General features: G+C 45.1%; 1 protein-coding gene across 4 annotated transcripts in view; it reads right to left on the minus strand.

Annotated features, from left to right (window-relative positions):
* The window catches only part of BMPR1A (bone morphogenetic protein receptor type 1A), a 111,087-nt gene that overhangs the window by 66,196 nt on the left and 23,315 nt on the right, over positions 1-21,576 (minus strand). For 2 of the 4 annotated variants that reach the window (XM_040436974.1, XM_040436970.1), the window contains exon 2: positions 1,070-1,166. The exons of 1 other annotated variant lie outside the window; for it this stretch is intronic. The gene's annotated coding sequence lies outside the window, so the exon portion shown is untranslated. The remainder of the gene's footprint in view (positions 1-1,069; positions 1,167-21,576) is intronic. One more of the 4 variants, XM_040436971.1, reaches the window with a different exon arrangement.

The raw sequence follows: 21,576 nt of genomic DNA on the forward strand, positions 1-21,576 counted from the left end.
CTAGCTTAAATGGGGTTAAATCTGGTGACAGAAACCCTGTAATAAAGCCCCCGTTCTGGCGGTGGATCCGCTGCAGAAATCTGCTTCACAGGATGTAAATCTATTCCACTGCTCATGAGACTATTAAGCTGCAATATGTGTTTCTTCACCCATAACATGGGGAGCAACTTTTCGTGTATGCCTTTAAGTCTTGACGTCTATTGCCACAGCTTTAGTGTTGGGGTCCAGCCACTAGGACTGGAGAAAGCAGGAAACCTCCTTGTACTCAGTGTAGATGTGACAGAATGTGCACTGACCTAACAGGCTATTATTGGGAATGAACCAAACGTTCCCAATAATTGCCTGATTGTCAGTGGAGATGAAGCTGCACTTACAGGCGGCTATCATCTTCTCTGTATGGGGATGAGGGATCTCTACTGCCACTGTTCATCCACATAGAGAATCATTGTTTCTGAGCAGCAGATTCTTGCTTAAAAAAAAGACGATCTGCTGCTCAGAAATGATCTTAAGGAGGGTTTACACTCCAAAATGTTATAGCCGATTGTTGGGAAGGAAGTGTTCCTTCTCGGCAGTCGGCTGCTCATTCAGAGAAGGAGACCGATGCATTTACATCTCCTTCCCCATACAGAATCATTGTTTCTGGACAGCAGATAGCGGTTAAGACCGCACGATCTGCTAGCCAGAAACAATAATTGATGTGCCTGGTGGGAGTTGCAGTTTTACAACAGCTGGAGGGCCACAAGTTGAGCATCCCTGGTGTAAAAGGACCTTTAGGTTACATTCACATAGCTGTGCCTGTTTTGCAGCCCGGAAAATAAGGAGACAGGACTTTCTGCGGGTCTCATTGTAAAAGTGCCTATTCTTTTCCACAAAACTGACAAAAATAGGATATGTCCTATAATTTGTGGCATGGATGCAGAGGACATCCATGTGCTGTCCACCTTGTGTGCCCCCATAGAAATGAATAAGCCTGCATACGATCTGCAAAAAACACGGATCGGACTGAAAATATGGTTGTGACTGAGGCCTTAAGTGTTACTTATAATGACACCGACTCAGTTTACTTTACCTAATTCTTCTGTTCTGAGAGACAATTGGCGATTTTACCCGTATTTCCAGTTCATTAACTCCAAAACAGTGTGAAAATGACGCATATTTTTGCAGACCTAGAAAGAGAAAAACAAGGCATTGTATGAACGGAATAAAGACACGTTAACATGACAATATAAAGCCCCTACCTGTCGGATCTTGCCTACAGCAGACACATACAGTTCACTATGTTAACACTGGGCGAATTTCATTCGTTACAAGTAAATATCACTGAAAGCATAAACTAAACCGGACAAAACACTTGGGGAAAAAAATAAAGGAAGTTTGCAATAATCCCAGTTACACCACCCAGTGGGTAATCTTATCTACTCATAGCCGTACCAAAGAAGAATTCCAGGATCCGCGTGACCTCCTCCCAAGGTTACCAATCTCCTCTCTTCTCCAATCCATTAGAATAAGTCATTTGTAATGTGCAATTGTTTACTCTGAGGTAGACACTGGGGAACCGAAACCCTGCCGGGCAGATCAAGTAACATCAGCTCCTATAGAACATAGTCACATTCACACACAGCCTTCGGATCACAGCCTCAGGTCCATTCCCTGATAATCTGCTGTAAATAACTACTATTGCTGACGCACCATTAGATTCTCTGCTATGATCATAGAATACCTTAACGGGCATAGTTTTACAATCAGTTTCTTATACAGGCCCACTTAAAGGGGTTGTCTAGGTTCAGAGCTGAACCCGGACATATCCCCATCTTTACCCCTCCGACCTGGATATTAGCATCTTTTTTGTTTAAATTGGCACACTGCTAGGTGGAGGCCATTTTACAGCTTAGTGCCAGATGCATCCGCCTAGCAGTCCCTATGGAAACCAAGTTACGTCACCGGATGTCAAAAAAAAAATGCCTTTGCCATGCGCCGAAGATGGGGATATGTCCGGGTTTAGAGCTCACCCCATAAAAAAAAAAAAAAAAAAAGACCTTTCATTTATTTTTTATTCTAAATAAAATACCTTTACTTGCAGGGTACAGGGAGGAGACACCAAGGTTTTTCAATCAGTGTCTCCTTCTCCCTGTCAATCACAGCGGAGAGAGTCACAGCCAGGGAGAAGGTGAGTTTTCTCTTCTCCTTGGCGGTGATGCTCTCCACTGTGATTGGACCGCGGCACAGCCAGGGAGAAGGAGACGCCCATTGAGAAACCCTGGTGTCTCCTCCTCCCTGTACCGATGCTCAGGATTAACATACTGAGCGGGAAAACCACAAGGGGGCACAGGAGCCATATTTTAAAACAAACAGGCAGGGTGGCAGCATCAGCAAGATATTTATCTAGAATAAATAAAACATGAAAGGTCCTCTTTAAGCACTTATGAGAGTAGGGCATATTTTACCTAACTAGCAGTTTCTGCTTGTCAGTACTATGGAAAGCTGGGTGACATGAAAGAGCTTGTAAAGTCGTCATTTAGTCAAAATTCTGCCTTTTGTTTGTGGAAAAGCTGGGTGACTAGTGCAACTTGGAGTTTGTACATGGGGTCTACCGATCCTCGATATGACGAGCTCCTATAGAGAGGCATATGAAAGAATGCTTCATTGGACACCATATGAGAGAGATTCTATCCATCAAGCACTGCAGGGATAACCCGGCCTACAGCATTGTGTTGCTTGAGGCCTAGGAGGCCACACACGAGATACAAGTTGGTTGATGGTTGAACATCTGGTGAACATTCATTTCACAGACAGCGCCATATACATGTTTAGTCCACACCGGCCGTTACAGTTGTTCAAACCACCCATTCATGATCAATAACACTGGGCGATGGACGAAAGATCTTTCTGAGAACTATTTTTGATCACGAACAATCTTTCTTAGCATGGAGGATCTTTCATGCAACTAGCAGATGAAAATACACAAGGGCAACTTCTTTTCAAATGATAAGTCTGTCAGCGGTCAGCAAAAACAGTAGTTTGTTAAACTTCGTCGGGTGAAGTTTAACAAACTACTGTTTTTGCTGACCGCTGACAGACTTCTCATTCGAAAAGAAGTTGCCCTTGTGTATTTTCATCTGCTAGTTGCATGAAAGATCCTCCATGCTAAGAAAGATTGTTCGTGATCAAAAATAGTTCTCAGAAAGATCTTTCGTCCATCGCCCAGTGTTATTGATCATGACCAGTGGTGGTCGTGCTTGCACACTATAGGCAAAAGTGTCAGCCTCTCTGGTGGCCGGGACCATGGGAGCACACATAGGCTGGTGCTTTATCCTATAGTGTGCAAGCACAACCACCACTGATGGATTGCAGGGTGGTCTGTAACCATGGAAACGAGCAGTGGATAATGTGATGGAAAAATGAATTCTGCCAGCAAAGGAAGCAATATGGACAATAAGAGTATATTAGTAAGTGGCTCGTATTAACTTTCTCTACATGATAAATGCCACTTACTGAAGTGAGACAACCCCTTTAAAAGGGATTCAATGAGCATTATGAAACATACAATTATTCCTCAGACCTGTGAAAGAAAGATGGTTTTGTTAATGCTTACCTGTCCGCTGCACCCTGTGCTAATGCAGCAGAGTCATCAGGGGCCCAGGGGATGGGAAAGTATTAACAAAACCATCTTTCTTCCTTCCACAGGCCAGTATTTTTTATAATGCCAGTGAACCCCTTTCAGTTTTCTGGAACACTTCAAGCATCCTGTATACTAGAGCCTCTTTCTCCAGATACCTTTGGTTTTAGTTCTGGGACCCTAACTTACTATAGCCTGTCCTGAAGATACATTGGACAAGCTATGTAATGTGGGAATACTACTGGTCCACAATACATACAGAACAGAAACCAGTAAAACTGGTCGCAGACATAACATTTATCCTTAACAGTCCATCTACTGATCACGAAGGATAATTGGTCTGCTGAACTCAGATAAGTTGTGCTTTCTCCATCACTGGTAACAGGAGGGACAAAGCAACAGCCTGAGCATAGCTGTAAAACTGTATGGTAGCTCTTCCTTAAAGGGGTTGCCAGAGATGTCTCCCCCCCCCCCCCCCCCCCCCTCTAAAACACAGCATATAAAAATCATTTTTTTACCATCCCGAACTAGTCTATTCCAGCACAACTGCAGCCATGACAGTGCTTTCGCTGCAGTAAAAAAAGAAAATGACTGGCCTCAGTAGTAGTGTTGAGCGCAAATATTCTAAAAGCTATCGAGAATATCGGCACTTCGAGAATTCGTGAATATTTAGAATATAGTGCTATATATTCGTAATGACGAATATTCGTTTTTTTTTTTGTTTGTTTTTTTACACATCAGGTGATTATCCCTCCCTTCTTCTAGCTTGTGGGCCAATGAGAAGGCTTTGTCACAGCTTAGCAACCAATAGAAAAGTTGCCTACACATTACTAAATAAGAAGCTCCCCAGCAGCCATTTTCTAAAGTTTATTGCAGTTATGAAGAGACAGCAGTGTCATTGCTGTGCGCTATTGTATTACATTAGACAGTTAACACACATTAACTGCCGTGACAACCATTTGCTCCAGTCTCAAAACTTATACCAGCTTGAAAAATGTAGCATAAGTGAATATTACATTGCCGATTATCGCAATCAAGAATATAATCTCGACTTTGCGTATGATGAATATTTTACAATATATTTGTGAAATTGCCCCTGCCGCTTATCAATACGCAGTAGTAAACTGCACAAGACCACTGAAGCCAGTGATTGGCTACAGTGGGATAGTACAGTATATCGGCAAGTCACAGCTGTAGTCCTGAAAACAAAGCCTGGCCAGGAGGATGGAGGGGTATTTTTTGTATTGTAATTTTTTTGTATTCCACTTCTGGAAACATCCAACAACCACTAACATCCATGTACACAGCCAATGATTGGGTACTTGCAGCAGATGCTGCTGCACATGTGTGGTTATGCACGATCCCACGGCCCTGACCACGAGAGAGGCTGTGGCTTTTCCCTATGGATTGCAGCACCACCACTGCTGGATTGTAAGGTGGTCGTAACACCTGGGAATGGAGCAGTGTATAATGTGATGGAAAAATAATTCCTGTCAGTAAAAGAGGAAATATGGATAACAATACAATACATTATTAAGTGCCTTGTATTAACTTGCTCTACATGATAAATACCACTTACTGAAGTGAGACAACCCCTTTAAATACAATATCCATCACATTCTGGCACGCAGAGGTTTTTTTTCTCCTTAGATTCTTTATACAAAGTGGTATTCTCATGGTGCCTCACATAGGAATCATACATGACCATGCCAAGTCCCTAAGGCTGTGTACATGACCCGAGAGCAGGAAGGTGAATCCGGCTAGATTTTTTTGGGGCATTTCCTCAACCAGGGCTGTGGAGTCAGTAGATAAATGGTCCGACTCCTCAGTTTTTGGTACTTCCGACTCCTCTGTATTTAATATGCAAATGTATTTTATACATTCCTTGAAGAAGAAAGGCAACATACATGTCATTACCACAGAACTACTGGCTAGGAAGCTGCTGCCTTCTCCTTTGTGTGCTGATCTTCTGCTGAAGATCGGGCAGTGGGGGGATACAGGAAGGGGCCTTTATTGTAAAACAGGATTTCCCTAGTAGAATCCAGAGCCGTGGAGTCGGAGTGGGAGGCAATTTTGGGTCGTCTGAGTCGGAAAAAAATGAACCGACTCCTACTAGACTAAGGCTACTTTCACACTAGCGTTCGGGGCTCCGCTTGTGAGTTCCATTTGAAGGCTCTCACAAGCAGCCCCGAACGGATCCGTACAGCCCTAATGCATTCTGAATGGATGCGGATCCGCTCAGAATGCATCAGTCTGGCTCCGTTTGTCCTCCGCTCAGCAAGCGGACACCTGAACGCAGCTTGCAGCGTTCGGGTGTCCGCCTGGCCGTGCGGAGGCAAACGGATCCGTCCAGACTTACAATGCAAGTCAATGGGGACGGATCCGTTTGAAGTTGACACAGTATGGCTCAATTTTCAAACGGATCTGTCCCCCATTGACTTTCAATGTAAAGTCAAAACGGATCCGTTTGCATTATCATGAACAAAATTTTTTTTATTTTTTTTTATTTTTTTTGTTCATGGTAATGCAAACGGATCCGTTCTGAACGGATCCAAGCGTTTGCATTATAGGTGCGGATCCGTCTGTGCAGATACCAGACGGATCCGCACCAAACGCAGGTGTGAAAGTAGCCTTAAATTGGAATAAAAAATAAAAAAAAACAGCAAGTTTAACCTCTTAAGGACATAGGGCGTACAGGTACGCCCTGTGTATTTTCGATCACTGCCGTGCGGCTGGCAGTGAGCGGAACCCGATGCCTGCTCAAATCATTGAGCAGGCACCTAGGCTAAATGCGCAGGGGGGTCCCGTGACCCCCCCCCATGTTGGCGATCGCGGCAAACCGCAGGTCAATTCAGACCTGCGGTTTGCTGCGATTTCTGCATTTTCTGATCCCCGCGGTCCCTGACCGCAGGGATCAGAAACTTTATATGCCTAAAATAAAGTTTTATTCACCCCCCCCCCCCTGCACCCCCGAATGATTTTATGGTGGCGGGAGGTGCAGGGGGAGGGTTGCGGGCGGTGGGGGCGGTGCGGCAGGCGGGATCGCGATCCCCCGCCTGCCTCCCCTGGTATAATCGTTGGCTTCTAGTGGGTATACCAGGGTGCCAGCACATTGCTGGCACCCTGGTATAAACAGCTGACATCTGCGATGCGATGTCAGCCGTTTAACCCTTTCCATACAGCGGTCCGTACGGACCGCTGTATGGAAAAGGTTAACAGCGCAGGGAGCTCCCTCCCTCTCCCATCGGGGGGCTGCTGTGCCTTTGCAGCCCCCCGATGGGGAGGGAGAGAGCCCCCAGACAGCCCCCCGACAGATCCCCTCCTTACCCTTCCCCGTCTGCGCAGTTCTGACCAGTACTGAGCAGACGGGGAAGGTTCTCATGGCAACAGGACGCAGTCTCAGGCGTCCTGCTGTCCATGGTGCTGAACAGATCTGTGCTAAAAGGCATAGATCTGTTCAGACAAAGTGTAAAATACAGTACAGTACAATATATATTGTACTGTATTATACAGACATCAGACCCACTGGATCTTCAAGAACCAAGTGGGTCTGGGTCAAAAAAAAAGTAAATAAAAGTGAAAAAGTAAAAATCAAAAAACACATTTATCACTGATTAAAAATGAAAAAAAAAAAATTCCCTACACATGTTTGGTATCGCCGCGTCCGTAACGACCTGATCTATTAAACGGTCATGTTACTTTACCCGAACGGTGAACACCATAAAAATAAAAAATAAAAAACTATGATGAAATTGAAATTTTGCCCACCTTACTTCCCAAAAAAGGTAATAAAAGTGATCAAAAAAGTCGCATGTACGCCAAAATTGTAACAATCAAACAGTCATCTCATCCCGCAAAAATCATACCCTACCCAAGATAATCGCCCAAAAACTGAAAAAACTATGGCTCTTAGACTATGGAAACACTAAAACATGATTTTTTTTGTTTCAAAAATGAAATCATTGTGTAAAACTTACATAAACAAAAAAAAAAGTATACATATTAGGTATCGCCGCGTCCGTATCGACCGGCTCTATAAAAATATCACATGATCTAACCCCTCAGATGACCACCGTAAAAAAATAAGAAAAACGGTGTAAAAAAAGCCATTTTTTGTCATCTTACGTCACAAAAAGTGTAATAGCAAGCAATCAAAAAGTCATAAGCACCCCAAAATAGATGCCAAACAGTCATCTCATCCCGCAAAAAATGAGACCCTACTTAAGATAATCGCCCAAAAACTGAAAAAACTATGGCTTAGACTATGGAGACACTAAAACATTTTTTTGTTTTAAAAATGAAATCATTGTGTAAAACTTACATAAATAAAAAAAATTGTATACATATTAGCTATCGCCGCGTCCGTGACAACCTGCTCTATAAAATTACCACATGATCTAACCTGTCAGATGAATGTTGTAAATAAAAATAAAAAAAACGGTGCCAAAAAAGCTATTTCTTGTTACTTTGCCGCAAAAAAAGTGTAATATAGAGCAACCAAAAATCATATTTACCCTAAACTAGTACCAACAAAACTGCCAACCTATCCCATAGTTTCTAAAATGGGGTCACTTTTTTGGAGTTTCTACTCTAGGGGTAGAGTTGTTGCGATACCAAATTTTTGATTCGGTTTCGATACCATGAAAAAGTATTGCGATACTCGATACCATTCGATACCACGCGAAAAAAATAAACAAAAAAAGCCACGTGCATTCCTCATTTTTAAAAATGGCGAATCGCGCAGTTTTTATTTTATTTTTTCTGTTCCGGCATTCACCACCTAGATTTTTTTTTTATATTTTAATAGTTTGGACTTTTCTGACGTGGCGATGTAATATGTTTATTTATATATTTTATATGTGAAATTGGGAAAAGGGGGGTGATTTATACTTCATATTTTAGTGGTTTTTTTTTTTTCACTTTTTATTTAATAACTATTTCCCCCCTTAGGGGCTAGAACCTGGGATCTTTCATCCCTTTTCCTATTCACCCTGATAGATCTCTATCAGGGTGAATAGGACTCCACACTGTCCCTGCTGCTCTGTGCTTTGTGCACACAGCATCAGGGATGTTACCATGGCAACCAGGGCTTCTGTAGCGTCCTGGCTGCCATGGTAACCGATCGGAGCCCCAGGCTTACACAGCTGGGGCTCCGATCAGAAGCTGCCACTGCACCACCAATGAGGGGGAGTGGAGAGGTCCCTGTGGCCACTGCCACCAATGATTTTAATACTGGAGGGTTGAGAGGGGCCGGCGCACTGTGCCACCAATGATTTTAATGGGATGGGGGGATTGAGGGGGGGGGCACACTGCACCACCAATGATTTTACCCCTTTATACAGGAGGCGGGTACTAGCAGATCAGCGGCAGTTAACTGCCGCTGATCGCAGCTCCCTGTCAGGGGCAGGGTGCCGGCAATGCGATTCTGCTGCCGGCACCCGCCTCCTGTATGTGTTAAAGACTGACTACTGTATATGAGTCCAGACTTTCACTATTAGGCCACACAGAGCGGCGCCCAGCGATGTCTCAGCACTCACCATTTAGTCCTGGGCGCCGCTCCGTTCGCCCGCAGTGCCCCATTACTGTCTCCTCTCCTGCTCCACATGCTGCTGATTACTATCGGAGCGATGGGAGGAGACATCAGCTTCACTAGTGGGCGTTCCTTCTCCCTGGCTGTAGCGCTGTCCAATCGCAGCGCAGGGAAAAGGAACGCCCACTAGTGAAGCTGATGTCTCCTCCCATCGTTCCGATAGTAATCCTATCATTGGTGGCGCAGTGCGCCCGCCCCTCCTCCGCCCCTCTCTTCTCATTGCCGCCCCTCCTCCACCCCCTCTCTTCTCATTGCCGCCCCTCCTCCGCCCCTCTCTTCTCATTGCCGCCCCTCCTCCACCCCCTCTCTTCTCATTGGTGGCAGCAGCGGCAGCAGCACGGGGGGGGGGGGGGGGGGGGGAGGACAGCTTCCTTCTCCCCGTGCTGCTGAGAGAGAACATGAGCGCGCCGATAGCAGCGCGCTCATGTTCAGAGATACTAGACTGCGCAGAAGCGCAGCCCAGTATCGAAAAAACGGAAATCCCGGTATCGTATCGATACCGGGACAAAAGTATCGATTGGGTATCGAAATTTCGATACCCGCAACAACCCTATCTAGGGGTGCATCAGGGGGGCTTCAAATGGGACATGGTGTAAAAAAAAAACAGTCCAGCAAAACCTGCCTTCCAAAAACCGTATGGCATTCCTTTCCTTCTGCGCCCTGCCGTGTGCCCGTACAGCAGTTTACGACCACATATGGGGTGTTTCTGTAAACTACAGAATTAGGGCCATAAATAATGTTTTGTTTGGCTGTTAACCCTTGCTTTGTAGCTGGAAAAAAAAATATTAAAATGGAAAATCTGCCAAAAAAGTGAAATTTTGAAATTGTATCTCTATTTTCCATTAAATCTTGTGCAACACCTAAAGGGTTAACAAAGTTTGTAAAATCAGTTTTGAATACCTTGAGGGGTGTAGTTTCTTAGATGGGATCACTTTTAGGGAGTTTCTCCTCTAGGGGTGCATTAGGGGGCTTCAGATGGGACATGGTGTAAAAAAAACCAGTCCATAAAAATCAGCCTTCCAAAAACCAAACGGCGCACCTTTCACTCTACGCCCCGCTGTGTGGCCGTACAGTAGTTTACGGCCACATATTGGGTGTTTCTGTAAACGGCAGAGTCAGGGCAATAAAGATACAGTCTTGTTTGGCTGTTAACCCTTGCTTTGTTAGTGGAAAAAATGGGTTAAAATGAAAAATTAGACAAAAAAATGAAATTCTCAAATTTCCTCCTTATTTGCCAATAACTCTTGTGCAACACCTAAAGGGTTAACGACGTATGTAAAATCAGTTTTGAATACCTTGAGGGGTGTAGTTTCTTAGATGGGGTCATTTTTGGGTGGTTTCTATTATGTAAGCCTCGCAAAGTGACTTGAGACCTGAACTGGTCCCTAAAAATTGAGTTTTTGTAAATTTCAGAAAAATTTCAAGATTTGCTTCTAAACTTCTAAGCCTTATAACATCCCCAAAAAATAAAATATCATTCCCAAAACAATTCAAACATGAAGTAGACATATGGGGAATGTAAAGTCATCACAATTTTTGGGGGTATTACTATGTATTACAGAAGTAGAGAAACTGAAACTTTGAAATTTGCAAATTTTTCAAAATTTTTGTTAAATTAGGTATTTTTTGGTGCGAAAAAAAATAATTTTTTTGATTTCATTTTACCAGTGTCATGAAGTACAATATGTGACGAAAAAATCTTAGAACGGCCTGGATAAGTCAAAGCGTTTTAAAGTTATCAGCACTTAAAGGGACTCTGGTCAGATTTGCAAAAAATGGCCTGGTCCTAAGGTGTAAAAAGGCTGTGTCCTTAAGCGGTTAAATGTCCCAATTCACAAAAAGTTATAATTAATTACCGTATTTTTCGCCCTATAAGACGCACCTGCCCATAAGATGCACCTAGGTTTTTGATGAGGAAAATAATTCAAAAAATATTTTGAACCGAAAGGTGTGCTTTTGAACTAATGGTGGTCTGTGGGTGGCACTGTTATGGGGGATCATTGTGGGGGCATCTGGATGACAAATATATAGCATCTCATCTTATGTGTCATCCACAGATCTCCCCCCCCATAACAGTGTCCCTGTGTAGTGAATGGGGGCCAGCATCTGTTTCTGTAATGGCAGTGGGGCCCGGTGTTTGCTTCATTCATAAAGTGGGCGGAGCAGGCGCGTGACGTAGTGAGCTACGCTATGAGCGCCCACCCGGCCTCCTGACTGCCAAGAAGTTAGTAGTAAGTAGTACAGCGCTAGATTTAAGATGATTGGAATACTTTAACAATACCCACAAGTTAGATATGATTACCGTATACTACAGTGAGCGGGGCCCGGTGTAGTAGAATACAGTGACTGCACCGGGCCCCGCTGCCATTACAGAAACAGATGCCGGCCCCCAGCCCCTCCTCTCTCTCAGCCTATTCACTGGACGTTCGCAGCATTCGCCCCCCATAAGACGCACTTCTAGTTTTCCCCCCACTTTTGCGAAAAATACGGTCCTTCTCTACTGTAAGTATAAAGGCCAATGCATGCAGTGCGTCACGTTACCGCAAAACGAACACGTTAAGTGACCATGAAGGAGCGGCGATACTTATACTTTCCATTGTGTTGTGTTCCGCTGTTACAGGGAACGCAACGCCCATGGTTAACCTAGCCTCTCACTGATAACTGATTTAGGCCTCTTTCACACTTGCGTTGTCCGGATCCGGCGTGTACTCCACTTGCCGGAATTACACTCCGGATCCGGAAAAACGCAAGTGTACTGAAAGCATTTGAAGACGGAACCGTCTTCCAAATGCTTTCAGTATTACTATGGCACCCAGGACGCTATTAAAGTCCTGGTTGCCATAGTAGTAGTGGGGAGCGGGGGAGCGGTATACTTACAGTCCGTGCGGCTCCCGGGGCGCTTCAGAATGACGTCAGAGCGCCCCATGCGCATGGATGACGTGATCCATGTGATCACATGATCCATGCGCTTGGGGCGCCCTGACGTCACTCTGGAGCGCCCGGGGAGCCGCACGGACGGTAAGTATACTGCTCCCCGCTCCCCACTACACTTTACCATGGCTGCCAGGACTTTAGCGTCCCGGCAGCCATGGTAACCACTCTGAAAAAGCTAAATGTCGGATGCGGCAATGCGCCGAAACGACGTTTAGCTTAAGGCCGGATCCGGATCAATGCCTTTCAATGGGCATTAATTCCGGATCCGGCCTTGCGGCAAGTGTTCCGGATTTTTGGCCGGAGCAAAAAGCGCAGCATGCTGCGGTATTTTCTCCGGCCAAAAAAACGTTCCGTTCCGGAACTGAAGACATCCTGATGCATCCTGAACGGATTTCTCTCCATTCAGAATGCATTAGGATAATCCTGATCAGGATTCTTCCGGCATAGAGCCCCGACGACGGAACTCTATGCCGGAAGACAACAACGCAGGTGTGAAAGAGCCCTAAGTAACTGTTTTTTGCAGGACTAGAGACCCTTGTATAAGTGAAGGGAATGGATAGTCAATAGCTCAAGACTGAAGCTGTAAACCATTTGAAAAACTGCTGTCATTCAGCTAAGGCTATAAAACCTTGTAAACTCAGATTGTTAGCTTAAACTTTAAACATCTTTCTACTAGGGAAATCCTGTTTTACAATAAAGGCCCCTTCCTGGATCCCCCCACTGCCCGATCTTCAGCAGAAGATCAGCACACAAAGGAGAAGGCAGCAGCTTCCTAGCCAGTAGTTCTGTGGTAATGACATGTATGTTGCCTTTCTTTCCTTCAAGGAATGTATAAAATACATTTGCATATTAAATACAGAGGAGTCAGAGTCAGAAGTACCAAAAACTGAGGAGTCGGACCATTTATCTACCGACTCCACAGCCCTGGTAGAATCCCATAGTCATGTTTAAAGTTTAAGCTAACAATCTGAGTTTACAAGTTTTTATAGCCTTAGCTAAATGACAGCAGTTTTTCAAATGGTTTACAGCTTCAGTCTTGAGCTATTGACTATCCATTCCCGTCACTTATACAAGTGTCTCTAGTCCTGCAAAAAACACAGTTACTTAATCAGTCATCAGTGAGAGGCTAGGTTAACCAAGGGCGTTGCGTTCCCTGTAACAGCGGAACACAACACAATGGAAAGTATAAGTATCGCCGCTCCTTCATGGTCACTTAACGTGTTCGTTTTGCGGTAACTTGACGCACTGCATGCGTTGGCCTTTATTCTTACAGTAGAGAAGTACCATATTTTTGCAAAAGTGGGGGAAAAATAGCAGTGCGTCTTATGGGGGGCGAATGCTGCGACCATCCGGTGAATAGGCTGAGAGGGGGGAGGGGCTGGGGGTCAGCATCTGTTTCTGTAATGGCAGCGGGGCCCGGTGCAGTCACTGTATTCTACTACACCGGGCCCCACTCACTGTAGTATACGGTAATCATATCTAACTTGTGGGTATTGTTAAAGTATTCCAATCATCTTAAATCTAGCGCTGTACTACTTACTACTAACTTCTTGGCAGTCAGGAGGCCGGGTGGGCGCTCGTAGCGTAGCTCACTACGTCACGCGCCTGCTCCGCCCACTTTATGAATGAAGCAGGCACTGGGCCCCACTGCTATTACAGAAACAGATGCTGGCCCCCCATTCACTACACAGGGACACTTATGGGTGGGGGGGGGGGGATCTGTGGATGACACATAAGATAAGATGCTATATATGTGTCATCCACAGATGCCCCCATAAAATACGGTAATTAATTATAACTTTTTGTGAATTGGGACATTTAAACTTGCTTTTTTTATTTTTTATTCCAACTTAAATCTAGTAGGAGTCGGAGTCTGTTCATTTTTTGAGGACTCCATGTACCCAAAATTGCCTCCGACTCAGACTCCACAGCCCTGTCCTCAACTAAAGCAGATTTACAGTTTAACAGATTCTAACAGTTTTGTTCATCAGAACAACATAACGGAAACCTGATTGACCTCATTATCATCAATGTTCCTAGATAGGAACAGAGAACCAATAAATATTCCAGTGCCTTGCACATGAAAGTTGGCCAGACGGGTTGATTTTGGAGGAACGGCTGAAACGGTGATGCTGAGGGAAAGAAGGATCGGGTTTCTGGCAGGGGCTTACCACTCCCCACTGATTCGGAAAGAAGGACAGTGGCAAGCATCCATTACGGAGGAGCCATGTGGTCAAGTTTCAAAGCTTCCTAATGTGTCTGTCTTTGGCTTACAAGGAAGACCCCTTATAGGGAGACAGTTGTCTTCCTTTTGGAGAAAGCCATTTGCATGCCCTACCCAGGGAGCGTTGCCTGTAGGGCACCTTCTAATAATTGCACTACTGAAGTGACCTAGTGTTGTCAGGAATAGAATATAAAAAATATACAAACATCCCCTTTAATTGTGCGTTTCCTGTGTGAAGAGACACCACCGACTATCCATGTAACATTCCTACCAGGGAGGCTAAACCTATTCTTCAAAGCATAGTGAATTCAGAGTAAGAAGAAACGGGTATTGCCATCTTGGACATATAAGAAGTGAATGGAGAGAGACACGTGTGGTCACATCAGGGGCACCACCAGGCCGGACGGGGGACAGGACAGAAGAGATTCCTGCCTCTGAAATAAGCATATCCAGTGGTGAACTAACCGCGTCGGACAGTATCAGATCGTGACCATGTTCAGCATATCATGCGGGTAAGATTTATGATCCATCATATAATCCTAACCCATTGCAGAATTAACCTTTGCAATTCTCCACTCTTTTGTCCCTTGAATGTGACTGTACATTTAGGATCAGAGCATTTAATACTAATGGTTGGAAAGGTGTGTCTTCTAACACTGCCAAACCTTCCAGGATCCCAAGCCACGGGTGCTGACAGACACCAACCTCGCCCTCCACTGATGATTGATACCAGGATTCAGCTCCAACACCTGCAATATAAATAGAGCTTGTTCCAAATGCTGGCTTCTGCAGTGGGATAGAAGTCTGTGGACAGCCACCATGCCAGAAGAGAACCCTTAGCCACCTGCACACGGTACAGATTAGTGAGCACAGAAAAATGCACATAAAGCTATAAAGCTGGTTTTGTTACTTTTTTGTTGCAGGAACAGACACGGAAAGAAAACATGTTAGTGTGCAAGAGGCCTTAGGCAGTGGATTTTCCGAATGAAAACCCTGGTGTGATCCACACTAAGTGCAGCTAGGCCACATGGTGTAAATGCTATAGACTTGCGTTCAGCAAATCTACGGTGCTGTACTGCAGTGGCAAAGTGGAGGAGATTTTACAAAAAAACACAGCATCCGCACACAACTTGACGTACAGCGTAGATGTTAAATACACAGCATGTAAACTTACAGAATATCTCAGCTACCGACTGGGGAGTTCACGTTTTGCAATGCAGAGGATGAAATACGCGGAAAATCAGCAGCGTTTCCCCAATTAAATCCACAGCAAAAGCTGACGGATTTGGTGCAGATTTTGGTCAGATCCGCTGAGAAACATCTGCTGAAGACTTGCCATGTAAGAGTATTTTCACACTTGCGTTTTGCTTTTCCGGCATTGAGTTCCGTCAAAAGGGCTCAACGCCGGAAAAGAACTGATCAGTTTTATCCTAATGCATTTTGAATGGAGAGCAATCCGTTCAGGATGTCTTCAGTTCAGTCTTTGACTGATCAGGACAGAGATAATACCGCAGCATGCTACGGTTTTATCTCCGGCCAAAAAACACTTATGGTATTTTGAATGCATAATACATTCCTAAGGGGAAAAATGCTGGATCGGTCCTTCCGGTCTGCGCAGACCAAAAACAAAGGTGAAAAAAATAAATGCCGGATGACACCGGAAAGACGGATCTGGCATTTCAATGCATTTTTCTGACTGATCAGGCATTTTTAAGACTGATCAAGATCCTGATCAGTCTTACAAATGCCAGTTGGCATACGTTTTGCTGGATCACTCTGCCACAAGTGTTAAAGTAGCCTAAGAACATACTGTGAAGGAGGCGATTTTCACTTGTCACCCATGCTGCCTTTTCTCAGGATAGAAGATATGTGCGTCAGATATTTGTTTCCTAGGAGGTCAGTGTTTTTTGTGATGGAAGCACTTCATGTGCTCCACATTGCGAGTATTACGGCGATTAACCAGTCTTCTGCCCAGTGCCATCTCAAAACTATGACATACACATGCAGCCCTGTCTATAGGAAAGATGAAGAGGGATAGCGAAGGGTGAATCCAGTTACATCATGGCGGTTTCAGCTCTTGTATTGGGATCATGGCTGCATAGTGGCCCCTGAATCATCTGCAGTACGCAGCCCTGCAGGGTATTGTGATGGAGAGGTCACGGTTAATAGGCAAAACGAGGGTTGCTCTTGGTTACTCACAGTTTATGAAAGAACCTGGGCAGGCGTACAGCAGTAATGGAGGCTGGCACTTGGATCCTATGGGGCACTCTGTATATAGGGACCAGGCCAGGTGAGGTGCCCTAGGTGTTGTAGGTTTAATGTGCCGGTGGCAAGATCCCTTAAAGAGGACCTTTCACTTGTAAAAACAATGTGAACTAAGTATGCTGACATATAGAGCGGCGCCCGGGGATCTCACTGCACTTACTATTATCCCCGGGCGCAGCTCCGTTCTCCCGTTATGCCCTCCGGTACCTTTGCTCTTTAAGTTATAGTAGGGGGCGTCTCCTTCTCCTAGGCTGCAGCGCTGGCCAATCGCAGCGCACAGCTCACAGCCTGGGAGGTTTTTTCTCCCAGGCTGTGCGCTGCGATTCGTCAGCGCTGCAGCCTAGGAGAAGGAGACGCCCCCTACTATAACTTAAAGAGCAAAGGTACCGGAGGGCATAACGGGAGAACGGAGCGGCGCCCGGGGATAATAGTAAGTGCAGTGAGATCCCCGGGCGCCGCTCTATATGTCAGCATACTTAGTTCACATTGTTTTTACAAGTGAAAGGTCCTCTTTAAAGTTCGTGATGCCAGTGCCGGTAACGGTGGCACACCGATTTGTTGCAGTAATAATGGAGGAGCACAAGTTGCAGTGAACCAAAACTTCCTTTTACTGAAACAGTTAACTAAATAGAGTTCTTTGTTCAGTTCCACATGTACAAGGTGGTAACAGGCAGGCTTTACATCCACTGGCAGGCACAATGTTCTTGCAAGATACTCAGAGGGTTAAACACCTACAGATCTGGCTGCACTTTTCCTCAGGATCCTGTCTTTATCCCAAGGCCCGTATGCCCTATTGCTGGCTTTATCCTTGGTTAGGGAAAACTTCCTCTCGTATATATCTCCTTGCTTTGCACAAATCCTTCTGCCCTTCAGCTCTGTTTAGCTGGAATGATGGCTCTGCACTGTACTCTTGTGGACACTGGGTATCTCAGGAGCCAAACCCCTCTCCTGGTGGCAAGCTAGAAGCCTGGGCTATCTAGCTGCATGTCAGAGGCTACTCTCAGCTCCTCTCTGGCTGAAGTCACCCTGGGCTTCTGACTACACAACCCTGACTGACTCCTCCCTGTCTGAGCCCAACTATTTATATAAAGGGCTTCCCTAGCTCCCTCTACAGTCGAGGAGGAACTACACCCTTAATAGGCCTGGTACAAAGGAGATAAACATAGATAACATGACAATATACATTAAAATGCCATACAAAATACAATAACCATGTTCCACAGGAGGTGGAGAACAACGTGACCCAATAGACCCTTGTGTAGTGCCCACATTTACAGAGTGGGACACTACACATCAACCTGTGACTAAGGAATAAAAGGAAAAGGAATTTGGTCCAATATGAGGCATGTATACACACAGTGTACAAGCAACTAATGAGGACATCATCTGTCTAGATCCCAGACCAACCCATTCAAAAGTGCAGGGGGGGGGGGGGGGGGGACTGGAAAAATATGACATTAGTGAGAAAAGCCTTTTCCTCTCCTGATTGGTCTGCCTTGTATGAATAATTGGGCAAATATTTTCCATCTGGAATTTGTGGGCACTAAATCAGCAGCAAACTGGTCGACTTTCCAAACCGCAACCACGCGGTGGGAAACAAATCCATGCAGACTCTGGGTGGAAAGAGCTGTGATGCAGACCTTAAATCTGCAACTTGTCTATTTATGCTCCCTATTTTCTCGGTTTTCACCCTTTTGCCGAATTTTCGTCCACTTGGAACAAGCAACGGCCAGATAATTGGTAACAAGCATTCGTAGGAACACTTGCCAGTGTAAAGGTGGTGCAGATTACCCGTTGCCTGGCAAGATGCTCATTCATCGGGTAATAAGATTATTTGTGCGGTCAGCTAAATCATTTGGCGACGGCGGCATATAGTGACGTCTAAACAGCCTCTGTTGTCAGCAAACAATGTGGAGGAGAACATACTGTGGAGGAGATCGCTGCATGTAAATACAGAGGTCACTCCACTGACGAGCAGACAACTGTCGGAAGGAACATTTACCTCCTGACAATGTCTGATAAATCCAGCAATGTAAAATGGCCTTTACATGCAGACTTGACAGATTTTGCCTCAGATTTCACCAGATTTAAAAGCTGCACTTCAGTGCTTTTTAGTAAAATTTCCTCCACTTCTGCTACTGTAAGGCCTGATCTGGAAGGGAATAGCCTGCCGGATGGCTCTGCATTCCAGCATTGGCAGAAGCTTGCTGTAAAGCTCCGTCCGGTCCCATCCACTATAATGGGGCCTGAAAGAGAACCATCTGCATATCAGCAGAGAATCGGCTGGAAGAAAACCGCTGCCGCTAGTGTGAATCTGTAGGCAAGTTGGGACAGAGAATCCTCAGCTTATCTGCCCTATGTGAACATACTCTTAGTATTAGTAGGCTATAAACACAACAGGTATCATTAACTAGCCACGATATTGGAACTTCATATTGATGACTTATCAGGATAGGTCATAAGCCATATTGACAAGGGTCCGACGCCCAGCATCCCCGCCGATGTTTGAAGGTCCGTTGAACGCTGCGGTGTCTTTACAGCTTACCAAGCCGTACATTGTATAGCGGCTGTGCACGATATTGCAGCTCAGCCCCATTCACTTGGATGAGACTGAGCAGCTCCTAGACCTCAGACTTCCAGGACATGTGGCAATTGAATACCGCTAAGCTATCGTGAGGATCAAAAGTAACCCCTTTAAAGGGATTCTCTCAGCTTGTTTTCGGTTATAGAGCTGCGGACATGCACGGCTAGATCGCCACTAGCATGTCTGCAATATACCGGTCCTATAGGGCTGTGTGCTTTTATTTAAAACATGATTTCAGAGATATGTAAATGAGCCTTGTAAGGAGCCCAAGGGGCTGTATGAACCTTCCTGGTGCCCAGCCATGCCCCCTGTGAAGGAGCCCAGCACCGCCTGTATCCTCAGAATCTCCTCCTTTCGTCACAGTAAGATTGCTGTAATCTCGCGATGTGCAGTGCCGGTAATCTAACTGAAGAAAGGAGGAGATTCGGAGGACGCAGGCGGTGCTGGGCTCCTTCATAGGGGGCGTGACTGGGCTCCAAGAAGGTTCATACAGCCCATTGGGCACCTTACAAGGCTCATTTACATATCTCTAAAATAATTTTTTTAACTAAATAAAAGGACACAGCCCTATAGGACCGGTATATTGCGGACATGCTAGCGGCGATCTAGCCGTGCATGTCCGCAGCTCTATAACCGAAAACAAGGTGACAGAATCCCTTTAATACTAACAGGTTACAATGTATGAATGTTTTAGACTTCTACAATACTAGAAACATAATATACAAAAAATGTCAACAAACTCACAAAGCTCTAGTAACAAGCAAAGAAACAAGCGAGGAGGGTAAAATCAGGTGGGTACTGCAACTTCTTTTCATTTCTGTGCACGGGAAAAGAAAGCTCTGGTAAGCCCCATGCTCCCCCTGTCCAGAGTGGGGGCAGGGCGGTAATGAATGCAGAGATTGCATACCCTCTCCTAGTCAGCATGGCTCCAGTCTTGAAGTGTAGCTGCAAACTCTGGAACGCAGAACGTAACTTGATCCTGCTCCCCCTCCTCTTCCCTCAGCCACATTTAGCAAGAAATATGAGCTCTCTCAAAGAATGGCGCAGCAGACGGATCAGCCTGGACAAGAAGTCAACCTTCTTACAATCACAGAGGGGGAATACCAGGCATATATATGGATATACGCAGGGGCCTGGTGAGGGTTAATTCTAGACAGTCACAAGTTCCTGCGATATGGCTATATGCAAAACTATGAACTATAGGGGCGGCTGTATATCAAACCAGCCAACATTTTTCTATTTCTATTGTAATCAACACTACCATTTACTCCATCAGAAGGGCTACTCTACCCTTGCCATAGTGCCACTGACCATACCATGTGAGATCCCCATAGACAGAGGGAGACTGGTTATACTGGAAACCACCACAGCAGTGATGACACCCAACGGGCCCCACTGACTTTGGAAGGGTTCATCGTGGTTCCATTGTCTGTTGTATTGGAAAGAAGAATGGCACAGACCTATAGGCTTCAATGGGCCTGTATGGTCTGCATCATGGATCAAGGTATTGCTCGTCTCAGTGATATTTCCACTCACCCGCGGTCAGAGGAAAACCAGAGATGTGTGAACAAACATTAAAGTCAGTGGGTATGTGAACTATCTGTGGAGAACGCGGACCGCACACATCCGTGAAAAACAGAAATGTGACCAATACTTTAGGCCTCTTTCACACTACCGTATGGCCATTTTAGTGTTTCGCGGTCCGTTTTCCACGGTTCCGTTTTTCCGTATGGCATATACAGTAATTACATAGAAAAAATTGGGCTGGGCATAACATTTTCAATAGATTGTTCCGCAAAAACGGAACGGATACGGAAGACATACGGATGCATTTCCGTATGTGTTTTTTTTTTGCGGACCCATTGACTTGAATGGAGCCACGTAACGTGATTTGCAGGCAATAATAGGACATGTTCTATCTTCCAATGGAACGGAAAAACGGAAATACGGAAACGGAATGCATACGGAGTACATTCCGTTTTTTTGCAGAACCATTGAAATGATGGTTCCGTATACGAACGCAGAAAACGGCCTGCAAAACGAAAAAATTAAATAAAAAAATAAACGGTAGTGTGAAAGGCCTTAATCTAACGATCTGCTAATGAGGCCAAGAACCCAGTCTAAGGGTCCTTCTATAAGGAAGATCTCTGCCTGTAACAAACGACAATATAGTAACTCAATCAGTGCTGGTTTCCAATTATGCAGGCATAAATCGCTAGAACAAATGGTCGCATGGCCAATCAGTTATGGGATTATCTTCTCCGGCACATCCTCCTTTTACACTGGGTGATGTGCCAACAAAGGACAATTTTTATGCCCGCTTAAAAGATTTAATCAGCCTACAAAGCAGCATTTGCCAGCTA

The sequence above is a fragment of the Bufo bufo genome, chromosome 6, assembly GCF_905171765.1.
Source record: "Bufo bufo chromosome 6, aBufBuf1.1, whole genome shotgun sequence".
In the NCBI taxonomy this organism is placed as follows: Eukaryota; Metazoa; Chordata; class Amphibia; order Anura; family Bufonidae; genus Bufo; species Bufo bufo.